The 15,245-nt window shown below is 42.0% G+C and overlaps 1 long non-coding RNA gene and 1 pseudogene across 1 annotated transcript in view; both read right to left on the reverse strand.

The window, feature by feature from the left end:
- Positions 1-15,245, reverse strand: part of LOC101437656 (uncharacterized) — a 27,585-nt gene continuing 12,340 nt past the window's right edge. The window contains exon 5 of the long non-coding RNA XR_011649941.1: positions 1-1,008. This is a non-coding gene — a long non-coding RNA (uncharacterized lncRNA). The remainder of the gene's footprint in view (positions 1,009-15,245) is intronic.
- LOC101446757 (inactive rhomboid protein 1-like) lies at positions 7,263-8,901 on the reverse strand (annotated as a pseudogene).

Below are 15,245 nucleotides of genomic sequence, written 5' to 3' on the forward strand. Positions count from 1 at the left end.
CATAAGTACGCCTACTCCACCCCTGTGCTTCCACCTTCTTCTTCCCCTTTCTCCAGTTTCCCGGGCAAAAAGTGTCGCGCCTGCGCAACAAGATGTTGAAGCCATGACTAGCATTGAAGACTCGCACCTATAGCAAGTGGTGTAACAGCATTTTATTGCCTTATATGGAAGAGCCGCTTCATCAGCCTATCAGCCCCTGCTATATACCCTCCCCTTAGTATATATTCTGATGCTCCACCCTCAATAAACAGAGACTTGATCAGAATCCTGTCTTGTCTCTGTTTCTCTCGCCTCTTATCCCCCAATTCCCACTCCCTCTTTCAGGTGCCGGTTCGTTTGACCTGCAGGCCAGGTCAGATTATGAAGTCACTGTCTCTTCTTTGAAAATGGAGAAGGTGAGAAAACAATTGCAAAGTCTCTTCCATGACAGGAAACAGGCCCATGATCCAGATGAAAATGAAGTAACAAACCAGAGGTTATAGAAAATGAAGTTTTCCTAGACATGTTTAAGCTTCTAGGCCTAGAACATAACTACCCAAAGAGGATGGGCAGAGCTGACTTCCACCTGATCTGTAAGGTCTCTGTGTACAACATGCAGCCCTGCTCTAAGTGGGAGCTTCTGTTCAACTTCCTGCTGGAGCTGCTGAGGCTAGATTATGAACTCAGACACATCATCTCAAAGATGGTGGAAACACAGAACCCCAAGCCTATCCAAGTGCCTCAAACAAGGAAAACACGGTTTTTGACCCATACAGACTTTCTTGAAGAGAGTGAGAATTCCTATAAGTCCTTTTGCCACTAATCCCAGGCCCCACATTCACCCAATGGATATCCAGATGGCAGTTTATCATAGTGCAGAAGATTTTGCCAGACAATGTATTTCAGCCAAACTTGCCACTTGTCAGTTTGTCCTTCTGCTTGTGGTACCCAGTCCCTGGACTTTTCAAATTAAATTCCCTCTCTGGTGTCTTCATCAAATTAGGAGAACCTGGCAGCAAGCAGAGAAATCTGCAAAAGAAAAATAATTACAAAAATCAGCAGATTTGTGCTGTATATCTGCTCGCACTGTGTCCTTCATTAGGGTTGTCTTCTCAGTAAAAGTAAACATGTCTTTTTTTCACTACCATTGCAGGAGGAGCTAAGGCTGTCCCCTGATGGGGGTGTGGTGGAAATCTGCTGGTTCTGTCCAGGGAGGGGAAGGTGAGAACAGATCTACAACTGTGTGACCTTCACCAGTCTCCATGGAGATGCAAAGGAACATTAGCAGCAGCTTGCCTTTCTGCAGATCTGATCTCTCATTTTGGTCCTCCTGTCAGTTTCTGGTGACAATAAAGGAAACTGAAAAACTGTACCTGTCACCAAGACTTTTGACCTGGTTGCTTGATGAACAGGAAAAAAATGTGGTTAATAATTCTGGCCAGAAAGTGAGAATTGGGAACAGGAATAGAAATGAAGCAGACTTAGAAGAGCTGACAACTCCAATCATACATTTTCTAGAGCTCTCTGACACTGCTCTCAACTTAGAGGACTGTGCCCAGATTGCCTGTGAGAAAGAATAACTTATCCATGAATACCAGCCAGATTGCAAGGAAGCCAAAGCAAAGGTACAAACTCTAATGGCCCTCCCAGAGGAAATGAAACTTTGTCAAATGAAGGAAAATTTACCATCCCTTCAGGGGAACCTTTGGACCTCTAATGTAAGAAGGACTAAGAACTCTATTATCTGAGAGAAAAGGGGAATCAGAGCATTGAACAACACAGGAGTGAGATAGAGATGGATAAACAAATTATGTGGCACCAACAATTGACCAGAGACTTTCCTCTCATTAATTTAATGAGGCCTATCCTTGAAATTCTCCAGGACATTCAGAAACTCAAACAAACTTCACTTCCTTCACTGGTTTATTATGTTTTGGACAACCTCATCATAGCACACTTAGAAAAACTGGATGAGAAGTAAAGTTCTTTGTGGTTACTGATACAAACAGAAAAGCAAAAGACAACAGAGTAACAGGCTTAGAGGCTGAAAATGAGAAGCCAGCACCATGGAGATTAATGATTATACACTGGGAATTGAGCCACTTCTCAGAGAGGCTGACAGATCTATGAAGCTCTGGAAGAAACTTACTCCACAAAAGATACCCTTTTTCTCTCCCTTCCCCAGATTGCTGATGACTTAATCTTGTCTGAGGTTGCCACTGAGCTGATGGGTGGTGATGCTTTTTATGTGCCTCTGAAGTGTATGGCAGCTGTTTTTGACAAGGTGTCTAAAAAACTTGGAGGTAAATGGCTGTTGTTCTATCCTTGATGTAGAACTCAGGGAAGTCCACCCTGCTGAACGCCCTTTTTGGGCTGCAGTTCACTGTCTGTTCAGGTAGGAGCCTGAAATTTCTACATGAAACTCCTGAAGGTGGTAGAGACATTTTCAGAAGAACTTGGATTTCACTCTGTGTTTATCATGGACACAAAAGGACTTCAGGCTCCAGAACTCAGCAACAAATACCAGAATTAGGATAAAGAGTTGTTGACCTTTGTCACTGGACTTGGAAACTTGACTCTGGCCAATGTATTTGGAGAAAATTCATCAGAGATACAGGATATTCTATATCTCATTTTCTAAGCCTATCTGAAATGAAACAAATGAATATCTACCCAAGCTATCTGTCTATCAGAATGTGGGAGAAGTTACAGTCAGTGACCAAACTATGGAAGATTGAAGGCAACTAGAGGAGAAACTAGATGAAATGGCAGCAACAGCAGTTGAACAAGAAGAGTATTCAGATGTAACCTGCTTAACTGATGCCACTGTTTGATATCAATACTCACATCTACTACATTGCTCACCTCTGAGGTAGCAACCTCCCAATGGTATCTTCTAATCTTTGCTATGACCACAATGTCCAAAATTTTTGTGACTGCCAAAGAGGAATCCCAGGGAGAACTCGTGAAGATATCAAATGTAAAATTCTGAGTCCAGGATAGGTAGAGGGCTCTGGTGAATGAGAATTTTATTTTCAGCTTCTGAAACACCCTAAGAGGTCATGGCCAGGAGCAAACTGGAAACCATGTACAACCGCTGGACTTGGGAGCTGAGGAGTCGTGCTAGGCTTGCAGAACCACCTGATCAACCAGATTCAGAATAGAAAAATCCAGGTACTCAGAACAAACATTCAAATTTGAGGGTCCAGTTACAGGAAAATATGAAGCCATCATATTTTCAATACTGCAAGAAGTAGTACAGTATTTTAATGAAGACCCAGATAATAAAATACTGGTTTGTTAGAAAGCAAATTTTGAGAATAAGTTTAGAATCCTTTGAGAGACACTTATTTTAGAAAGTAAAAGAAAAGCTGATGAACTTATTAGTTTAAAGAAAAGTCAAGAAAAACTGGATGAAAGTCCAGTAATAAAAATGAGTTATTGGAAAGAAGCCAAAAGGTGGCTTTAACAGTAAAGGACAAAGAATTGAGTGAGGAAGGGCTGCATGAGAAATTAAACCAATTTTGGAAAAAATGTGTCTAAGATGTATCTTCAACTCACCCTCTAGCTACAAATCTTGAAACTGATGTAAATTCTGAAAACATTTTTTTGGACTATTTCAAGAAGAGAAAGATATGGTGGACATACTGAAGAGTACTTCTGGAGAGAAAATGTTTCAAATCATGTATAACATACAGGTCAAAATGAACAAAAATATCGTTATTTTCAAGTCATTAGAGGTCCATGAAAACGAATTCATAAGCATGACCACTGGCCATATTCTTTCAAGATTTACCAAAACTACTAACAACATTGGAATGCAATGGCATGATTACAATTCAAGTTATTTCTAAGAAATCTTGAGAGTCATAGATGAGGAGGTAAAATCTGCTTCTACTGAAGAAAGATATACATTTATAAGTAAACAGAAAATTTACTTATCTTTGTGTTTATTCCAGAGAGCATTAGAGGATTTTAAGGAGATGCATAGGATATTCAAGAAAGCAAATGATCCTATAAACTATCTGGAAAGCAAGAAAGATGATTTCTTCATGAGTTTTATGATTTCCTGACAAGGAGCAACTTCAATGAAAACATCCGTTGATGTTTTCATCAAAAACTCACTCCTGCCATCTCCAACATCATATGGAAGGAAGTGGCCTCTAAAATTGCCGCGGACATGCAAAATACCTACCCTGCATTCAAGAGAAACAGAGCCACCCTAGAGAAACATATTCTCATCTCTCTGGCAGAAAAAGAAAACTTTGATAATTACTAGTAATATCTTCATAAATCAAAATTGTTTTACCATGTTAAAAGATATTGTTCAAATAAAGAAGGTGAGAAAATGAAGACTTCTTAAAAAATCAGTTTAGATGACCTAAAAAGTGTCATCCTCTCAGCCATTCATGAATCCACTGCAGTAGCAAAAGATAAAAGCAATACTGTGTCTGATTGGTTGGATTTGATTTGTTCTGTAATTGTCTAGGGAATAACTTGATCTTTCCAGAAAAGACTTGGTAAGCATTAAACATCAGGAGATAAAAGATACTAAGTTTCTCCAAAAAGCCACGAGGGAAGCTTTGGATCTTGCAAGGAAGAGAGTAGAACTGTTTGACTATACCTATAGTAGAAATGATTCCTGAAATTGAGAAAACACTCTCTGAACATCTCTGTGGCTGCTGGAAACAATGCCCCTTCTGTAGGGCAATTTGTACAAACACAATTCCTACAGATGAAGAAGGCCACAGTGTTTAGGGCCACCATCCTTAGGCTGTCAATGGAGTGAAGTGGTTGAAAACAGATCACTTTGTCACTGATTGCTGTACTAGTTTGGTAGCAAGTGACTGTATGTTGGTTTTGAGTGATGACAGAGAAATCCCATATAAGAACTACTGACAAGAAGGAGAGGTATATGCCACATGGCACACCTCACCTGACTCATCAAGCCAGTTATACTGGAAATGGTTTGTTTGTAACTTCAGATTAAGCTAGAAGAGAAATATATATATATAAAATCATAAAGGTTAAAATCCCTGATGAATGGGCCAAAATCACAAACCAGCATGTGCATGACTTGAAATAAAAGGACTCAGATGGGACCTCTTTTCACAAGACTTTCATGCTACTTTACTGGAATTGTAGTTGGTGCTGGGGTTTAAGATATATCTAGGGGATTTGAATCTCTGACTGACAATATGATAGCCAGGTCCTGAGCCTCAACAGACTTCAACTCCTACACTCTGATTTATTGGACTTACCCCACTCAGCTAACATGGAGTTGAAGAATGTCAACCACCACACCATGGAGCCTAGAGTGCCTACAACAAAGCAGGAGGATTGCATCCAGTATCCATGTGGAATCTAAGCCCCCTGTTGATATAGAAGTGCAATGGACACAACCAATCCAATGTCCACAGAGAAAATATGGCATTGGTGTGGGAAAAGTGGCCATGGTGGCTGCTGGGTGTGGGGAATGGGAGGAAGAGATGAGATGTGGGGGCGTTTTTGGGACTTGGAGTTGCCCTGGGTGGTGCTTCACGGACAATTACGGGACATTGTAGATCCCCCCAGGGCCCACTGGATGGAACATGGGAGAGTATGGGCTATGATGTGGACCACTGACCATGAGGTGCAGCGATGCCCAGTGATGTACTTACCAAATGCAATGGATGTGTCATGATGATGGGAGAGAGTGTTGCTGTGGGGGGAGTGGGGGCTGGGGGCGGTGGGGTTGAATGGGACTTCATATTTTTTGAAAGTAATATTAAAAAAAAATGAATAAAAAAAGTGTTTAAATAGCTAAAAAAAAAAAAGTAATAGTCAATGATCACAAGAGCCCCAGCATTTGAAAAAAAATCACATTGTATGAATAACACTAAAACACCTCCTTCTCAAGAACCTTCATAATCTCCATTTAAAATGAAACATTTAAAAAGAAATCAATAAACATCTCAATTATGCAAGATTTCCTATGAAAGGACCTCATTTTCCTTTGCTTCAGTTCTTTCTGTGTGAAAAGTTACTAAAATATATTAATATAGTATAAAATCAAATAAAAGCCACTTAAAATATTTATTACATATTTTAAGCTATTATTCAGAATATAATTGTCTATTTTTAAAACATATAATTATATATAATGTCTTAGAGAAAATCTCTGGTTTATTCAGTTTCCTAGGACAAAGAATGCCTAACTATCACTATACTGGGAATCATGAACTTTCCATAAATGTTTTTCCATTCAAGGGTTAACAATTTTTACCTCACAACTTTAGAGGTTGATAAAAACAAACACTAAAAAAAAAAAAGGAAATTTGTAGCTTCCAGCCAAGAACTGTATATTGTCCATAAAGTTCATTCTGTAGAAATTTGTAGCAGTTTGCAATGATTTTGATTTCCTTTTCTAATATGAAAAGCATGGTGCTATGTACAAGTCTGAGAGGAAATGGGTCCTGGAACAAGATTTACAACCAAGCAAAAGCAAAAAGGGAACTTTTAATCAAGTCTGTGGACAAGGTCAAGTTTTGATTGTCATTAATGATAAAAAAATTATTCCTTAATGATAAAGTATCACATATTTATTTATTTTTTGTAAGTTAATGGCAGCTCAAACAGTCCCAGATCATTTATGACCACATGAGATGGTCATCAAGAGACTAGTTAAAAGATAGTTGCAAAAAGCAAAAACAATAAAAGAAAACAAAACGAAATAGAAAAAAGAAAAGGTAGTTGCAAGAACTAGTAATAAACCCCAGCAGCAAAGAGGGTTCAACAGAAATAAGGTACAGAGGTCTGGGTTCAGAAAACACCAAGTGTTGTGGGAAACTGGCTTACCTATTTGTTGCTTACTGTTATTGTAAATTACCTTATTGTAGATGTTGCAAGTTGCTTCCTGTTATTGTAGAAGATGTTCTAAGTTGCTTCCTGTCATTGTAAATTACCTTATTGTAGATGTTGCAAGTTGCTTCCTGTAGCAAACAGCTGCTTGTTAGCTTCCAAATAAATACAATGTGGAAACTAGGTTGAGGCTCTCAGTTTCTAAAGCTGTGAAGCTCTCTGGCCCCATCTTTGTTTCCTCTTGTGTCTTTTTTTCCTGTCCTTTTATTTCTTCAGTCCTGCATCACCTTCCTTCGTGCAGACAGATTGCTGAGCTGCTCTCAGCAACCAAGTCCTGCTCAGAGTCAGGCAGAGTCCACAGGCCTGCTCAGGCTGGGGTGAACATGTCTGCTTAGCTCCAGCCTGTTGGAGCTGTTGGAGCATGAGGCATCCTGCAGCCTGGCTCACTGGAGCTGAGCATCCAGCTCATACTTCTCACAGAACTTGTCGGTGAAAGGGATGCACATAGTGAGGAGTTCACACTATTCCCAGCAGATGGGGCAGATATAGAAAAGGACCACCAAGCTGGCAAGGAAGCCCAGGAAGACTGCTGGGAATATAAGAATTTGGCAGTGCTTGAATACAGGTTGAACTTGCCACAGCTGATAGAGGGTAGGAAGATGAAGGGGAAGGAGAGGCTGATGAAGCCCAAGATGTGGGGGAAGATGTCAATCTAATGAAGCAGCCCAAAGAAGAGTATCACAGCCAGAAAGCGTGAAGAAAATGTATACAGGCCATGCCAGGATCTGCCATCTCTGAAAGACTCCCACAAAGAGGCAGGCCAGGATGCCAAACTGTGAGCTGGCTGGGCCACCTGGGCAGCAGGGTGTCTGTGAGCTGGCCACTGGCATGACCAAGCCCCTTCAGGCTGAGCTGGCCCCCTGGACTAGGGCCTCATCTCCTCAAGCCCCATCTCCTGTGACCCAGAGCATGAAAGAATCGAGAAGCCCAATGGAGAGGTTCCCAGGCTGAGCACTGGAAGGTCCTTATCCTGAGGGGGCAGATCACCTCTGCATAGTAAAGCAGGAAAATGGCACTGGCCTGGTTGCCAGTGATAATGCTCACCAGGTAGATGATGGAGATGTGGTGCCAGCGTGCCAGTTTCTTCCTTCTCCAGGTTCTGCAAGATGGTCGTCTGGAAGCAGATGGACACCAGGCAGTACAGGACCCCAGCATGCAGGAAGAGGGACAGTCACGAGTGGTAGAACTGGTCAGACACTTCAGGGTTAAGGAAGGATTGCGTGCATGTCATCCACACAATAGACCTGTGAGTACAGCATGGCCTACCCCTGGAAGTAGACCCTCAGGAAGTCACGGTATGCCCAAGAGGCATCTGCACTGGTCTCTGGTGCCGATGCAGCAGGGCTGGCCCATGATGGCACAGTCCATGTGGGGGTGATTGGTATGGTTCCTGATGCTGATTTTTGTGCTTATCAGCCACTTGGTCATGTCAGTGGGTCACTCATGGATGTTTTCAGGGGAGGATTCAGAGGAGGGTTCATCACATACCCTGGGGTCCTGATGGCAGACAGAACCAAACTGCCTCTCGTGGCTGGCAAGGTCTGGGGCACTGGGGTGTGCAGGCCACTTCACCCACATAGCCAGAGGGGACAAGCACTACTCTTCTGAGGTCTGCATGCAACCTTAGTGGTCACTGTACACACAGCAGGCAGAGTGCTTCTGGTACCTTTGCCCCATGGGAACAAAGCTGTGTACCTGCAGGTCCTGGAGCACACAGGGCAAGAACTTGGCACCCAAGTGGACGAGGGACTCTGAACTAGGCCAGATCCAGAAGTTCTCCTGCTGCATATACTTGATGTTCTTGTAGACATGGAGGTTCCACAGCACTGAGTCCACCATCTTGTGCTGTGAGAAGTCCGCAGGTGTGATGCTATAGATGCATGTGCAAAGCCATTTGTTTGTTTTGTTTTGTTTTTGTATTTTATTTCCCCTCCCCCTTGAGGTTTGCTTGCTGTCTGCTCTCTGTGTCCATTCGCTGCAGGCTCTTCTGTGTTCTCGCTTGTCTCCCTTCTTTTTGTTGCATCACCCTGCTGAGTCAGCTCTCTGTGGCACCTGAGGGCCAGGCGGTGTTCCACAGCGTGCAGGCGAGCCTGCCTTTGCAAGGAGACTCCAGGACACAAACCTAGGGCCTCCTGTATGGTTAGATGGGAGCTCATCTGATTAAGCCACAGCCACTTCCCAAAAGCCATTTGTTTTTAATGGTAAGGTATATAATAGAATTAGTGACTCCCAAGTGTGTTAGCTTGCTGCCTAACTTCTTTTGCAATGAAGAGAGTCCCAATACTCCCCAGTCTCCAGAAATCATAGACTATGACTTTATTATTTAAAAAGCCATTTCTTATTAGCTGATCAAAGCCACTGTAATTTCCTAGTAATTTCAATCACCCCCATTCCCATTTGCTTTAACCCCATTCCTAGTATAAATTTATGTTTGTCTTATGTTTTTCAATATGGTCCCTCTTTCTCTGTTTTTCACTTTCCCAGCTGATAATGTGACTATGACATCCAGGTCCTCTGGAATGTCCATAAATCAACCTGGTAATTCTGGGGGTCCAAAGGATGTGCTTTCCCAGGCTTTCAAAGTGGGGCAGTTATTAGTCTTTTGATCAAATATTGCTGGTTGTTCTCCTTCTCAACAAAGGGCAAACTGTACTTTCCCATGCCCTTGAGCTTAAGGATGGCCATGTGACTTGCAAGAACACATTTTCATTACTTTCTCACCCCCCTTTGCTGAATATTTACTATGTGTGAAATGCTGTGCTTCTGGTGTACATATTTGCTCATTAACTATTTCTAAGAACTTTTTAGTTTGAAATAATTTCAAACTTACAAGACAGTTCCTAGAATTATATATATGCTCACTAAGTTTTCACAAGCATTCTAAGAAAGAGGTATGAATTGCTTTTCCATTTTTATGGAGGAGGAAAACAAAGCTGGCAAATGCCCTAAGTCATGCTTAGTGTTCATTGAACATCCTAGACTCCTTTTTATTTTTATTTTATTTTAAATGGTTTTCTTTTACTAGAGAAGTTGTGGGTTTACAAAACAATCATGCATAATATATAGGATTCCCATAAAACACTCTATATTATTAATACCTTGCATTGGTGGGATACATTTGTTACAAGTGATGAAAGTAAATTTTTATAATTATACTGCTAACTATAGAGCATGGTTTAACTTAGGGTTATCTGTTTGTGTTGTGCAGTTCCATGGTTGCTGGTTTTTGTTTTTGTTTTTTAAAATTTTTATTCTAGTATCATATTTACAACCTAACATTTTCTTGACTTGGTACTTGACCAATTACTGCAGTCCTGTAAGTTTTTGTTGTTGTTGTTGTTGAAAGTGAAGATTATTTAATCTTTTTTTAAAGATACATAAATCACACAAAATGTTACATTAAAAAATATAAGAAGTTCCCTTATAATCCACTCCATGTCACCCTCACTCCTGCTACATCAACAATCTCTTTCGTCAGTGTGGCACATTCATTACATTTGATGAATATATTTTGGAGTACTGCTACACTGCATGGATTATAGTTTACATTGTAGTTTACACTCTCTCCCAGTCCATTTAGTGGGCTATGGCAGGATATATAATGCCCTGCATCTGTCCCTACAATATCATTAGGACAATGCCAAGTCCCCAAAATGCCCCATATCACATCTCTTCTTCCATCTCCCTGCCCTCAGCAACTCCTGTGGCCACTGTCACCACATCAATGATATAATTTCTTCCATTGCTAGAGTCACAATAGTTCTATAGTAGAATACCAGTAAGTCCACTCTAATCCATATTTTATGTCTCCATTCTGTGGGTCCTGGGATGGCAATGTCCACTCCACCTCTATATTGAGAGGGGGTTTAGATCCCACAAGATGAGGGATGTGATGCTCCTACATGCAGTAGTACACATTCAGTTCCCTGGTGTAGTGGTTAATCATCTCACCTCCCTGTAAGCTGATCTGGGAAAGTCTAACAAGTCAAAGAGTAGGTGTTGCAACTGTGCTGAGGCTGAGGGTCCAGCTGGCACATCTGAGGAAGGGTACTTTCTTTTAAGACTCCTCTGCCTCTTTTGCCTGAGAGGAGTTGTAACAATGACTGACCTCAGAGTCTGCCCCCAGCTATATGAAGTAGTTCAGACCACATATCCTCCAATTTTGGAGGGCTAGGTCTCTATTTCCTGCCCTGGCACCAGCAAATTGCACCAGGAGTTGGGGATGCAGTTCCTACTGCTGCCTTCCATGACGCTGGAGAATGGGGGGTGGAAGCTGTTGCGTGGTTGGTGGAACTCACCAGGAGTTCTTCCTCCTGCTCCACCCTGGGTGCTGCACAGTGTTTCACTAGACTCTGGAGTTTCAAAATAGTTGATTCAGACAGCTCCTGCCAGTTCAATAGCTGTTTAGAGTGGAGGGACTGATTCCTACTCTGCCATTGTCCCACAATCCTCACCTTCAGTTAAAAAAAAAGTTTTGCTGGATATAAGATTCTTAGTTGATGTTTTTTCTTCGGGCACTCTTACCATGTCATCTCACTGCTTCCTGGCCTCTATTTTTCTGATGAGAAGTCAACTGCATAATTATAATTTATTTTCTTTTTTAGAATTCTATTCTTTATTGATATTTTATATTTAATGTAGCATTGTCACTATACATTTGTATACCTCTTTAATTAGTTTTCCTTAGTTCTTTGAACATATTTACAATGGCTACTTTGAAGTCTGTATTAGTCTGTCAAAGGGGTGACAATGCAAAGGACCAGAAATCTGTTGGTTTTTATAATGGGGATTTATTCGGGGATTAAACCTTACAGTTCCGGGGCCAAATCAAAGCATCAGCAGAGATGCTTTCACAGTAAAGTCAGCTACTGTTGAGCTACCTATCTCTGGGAGGTTTCAGCCTTTCCCTCCGAGCGTCCTCTCTCAGGCTTAGCTGCTCTGCTTTCTTCCCAATTTCAGCTGCAAATTGGCATAGTGCTTGTCTCTTAGGGTTTCCTCTCTCTCGTGATACAGGGCTTGTGTCTTTCTGGGATTTATATATCAGTCTCAACTGTTCCGCTCTCTTCCTGATTTCAGCTATAAGCTACCAGGCAAAATGGCTCATCTCTCCTTGAGGCCTCAGCTGTTTGAGCTTACTCTTTTTCACATGGCAGGATCAAAAATGACAGAGCTCTTTCTTCTTGTGTGTGTCTGTGTGAGTGTCTGTTTATATCAGACCCCGCAAGGGGCGGCAACTCTGTTGAATCAGAAGCTGTAATCTTAACAAGTAATCTAATCAAAGACACCTCAGCTGAATTTAATGCAAAGGTTATTATACCCAGAGGTATACATCAATTTACAAACATAATCTTTCTCTTTTTTAGGATTCATAAAATAATCTCAAACTGCCACAATGTCTCTGTTAAATCCAATCTCTGGTCATTCTCATAGGAGGTTTCTGTTGCCCTTTTTTTTTGTATGATTCATACTTCCTGTTTCTTTGCATGTCTTGCAAGTTTTTGTTGGACATTGGACATGTCAGATAATATACTGTTCTCTACAGTTCTCTAGTTAGGCTTGTAATTGTTATTTACTTGTTTATTTGTTTAGTGACTAGCTGGATAATTTTAGAGATGTGTGTATATATATATTTTTTTTAAAGATTTATTTTTTAAAAATTTATTTCTCTCCCTTTCTCCCCACCCCCAGTTGTCTGCTATCTGTGTCCATTTGCTATGTTCTTCTGTGTCCGCTTGCATTCTTGTCAGCAGCACCAGGAATCTATGCCTGTTTTTGTTGCATGATCTTGCTGCGTCAGTTCTCCGTGTGTACGGTGCCACTCCTGGGCAGGCTGCACTTTTTTCGTGCAGCACAGCTCTCCTTATGGGGCACACTCCTTGTGCATGGGGCTCCCCGGTGTGGCAGGGCACTCCTTGCGTGCATCAGCACTGCGTGTGGGCCAGCTCACCACACAGGTCAGGAGGCCCTGGGTTTGAATCCTGGACCTGTCCCATGTGGTAGGTGGACGCTCTATCAGTTGAGCCAAATCAGTCACTTTTCATGAATGGTTCTATCAGGGCTGTTTCTTTCCCTGATCTATTGTCTGCCTCCTCTGCTATCACCAACTGTTGGGCTACTTAGAGGACTAATTGCCACCTGACTTCCAGACTGTTTTCAACAATGCCCTGGGGCAAAACTGCTCCATGGTTTTATCTAATTGTGGGCATCAGTAGTTTTTGAAGCCAGTCACTGAGGTTTTAATCAGTGGGGCTCTTCTTGTCTCTTTCTTTGGTTTTCTCTGGTAAACTAGCTGGCTTATGGTATAGCTTGTTACTCTTAAACAGCTATCATTCTCCTCTTAATTTCTTACCATGAAAATCTCCACCGTTTTCAAGAACACCCTTAGGCTTGAAACATCTCCACATTCTGTTTCAAATAAAGCCATTTTCTTTGGGGAGAACTTTAGAGCTCTCTGTACTTCTGGACTCAATTTCCTTCTGAGTAAAATCTCTACACTACAGGCACTGGGCAAGAGCAGAAGTCCCTGGTCTTCTGGGCCTGCCTTTTCCAGCATGGAACCTCTGTCCCACGTCTCATCAGTGAAATGAGGCAAGGGTAATTGAGGCCCTAGTATTTTTGGTCTGCCCTCCTTGAGACTGAGCCTCCACTCTGCAAGGGGGCGGGGCGGGGGGGGAGTGTAAGAAGGGAATCACCAAACTCTCAGCAGCATTCACCTGAAATTTAGCCCTGCAACTTAAGAGTTGGAAGGGATAAGAAATGCTGGCTGTCTACTCTTTTCACTGGCAGCAAGGTTGGCTGGTTATTGTACAGTTTATCATCACCCCATAGAGGAATAATGATAAACTAACAAGGAGGCCCTTATCTTCTGCAGTGGGAGCTGAAGGGAGAGAGAGCACCATCTTCTTAACCACATGTGCCCTGAGCGGAGCTTCTGTATACAGAGCCAAGGGTGGGGTTGGGGGAGTATACAGTGGAAAGAGGGAGCAGGTTGTGGCTCAAGTGCCATGCCTTCACTGGTCTTATTGAGTCTTAACAGCTTTTCTTGAATAAGTATTTTTCATTTTCTGAATGCCCTTAGGATAATTTCAAAAGACTTTAAATAGTTGGCTTTTTTTCCAAATTATCTGATATTATTTTAAAAAAAAATTTTTTTTAATTAATAGATCACAAGGAATGTTACATTAAAAAACATAAAAAAAACAACGTAAGAGGTTCCCATATAACCCACTCCCCACATCATTTTTGTAAATTGTATTTTTTTGAAGATATATACATCACAAAAAAAAGTTACACTAAAAAATATAAGAGGTTCCTGTATACCCCACACCCCCCCACCCCACTCCTCCCACACCAACAACCTCCCTCATCATTGCAGCACACTCATCACACTCATTGAACACATTTTGGGGCATTGCTGCACTACACAGATAATAGTTTACCCTGTAGTATGCACTCTCCTCCAGTACATTCAGTGGGTTATGGCAGTCCCAGCATCTGACTGCAATATCATTAAGGCAACCAACAATCCCAAAAATGTCCCCACATCACATCTCTTCTTCCCTCTCCCTGCCCTCAGCAACTACCATGGCCACTTTCTCCACCTCGATGCTAAAATTTCTTCTATTACTCGTCACAATAGTTTTATAGTAAAATATCAGTAAGTCTACTCTAGTCCATATTTTATTCCTCCATTCTGTGGGGGACATTGCCATCCCAGGGTCCACAGAATGTCCTAAATCTTTTGTATCATCCCTGTTTCATAGCTTTGAGCTGAAAGGCATATATGGGTCCATGGGCAAAGAACTATACCTGCGGGAGATACAGTCAGAGGACAAAATGAGAATTCAACAGATGAGAGGACTAGAGAACTAGGTTAATTGCCCCCACCTCATATTGGGAAATAAACTGGGCTTCCTCAGTCTCCTGGGAAGGAGGATCCAGCTTATTCTCTTTTAAACACAATGCACCTTCCAAAAACTAGGGAAATATGGATATCCAATTTGACAAAGGAATTTCATTAATTAAATACTACATTAAAAACCTAAAATGTGGGAAGTGGACTTGGCCCAGTGGTTAGGGTGTCCGTCTACCACATGGGAGGTCCGCGGTTCAAATTCCGGGCCTCCTTGACCGGTGTGGAGCTGGCCCATGTGCAGTGCTGATGCGCGCAAGGAGTGCCCTTCCACGCAGGGGTGTCCCCTGCGTAGGGAGCCCCATGCGCAAGGAGTGCACCCCATGAGGAGAGCCGCCCAGCGCGAAAGAAAGTGCAGCCTGACTAGGAATGGTGCTGCACACACAGAAAGCTCACACAACAAGATGACGCAACAAAAAGAAACACAGATTCCTGTGACGCTGACAACAACAGA

Source organism: Dasypus novemcinctus, chromosome 10, assembly GCF_030445035.2.
Source record: "Dasypus novemcinctus isolate mDasNov1 chromosome 10, mDasNov1.1.hap2, whole genome shotgun sequence".
In the NCBI taxonomy this organism is placed as follows: Eukaryota; Metazoa; Chordata; class Mammalia; order Cingulata; family Dasypodidae; genus Dasypus; species Dasypus novemcinctus.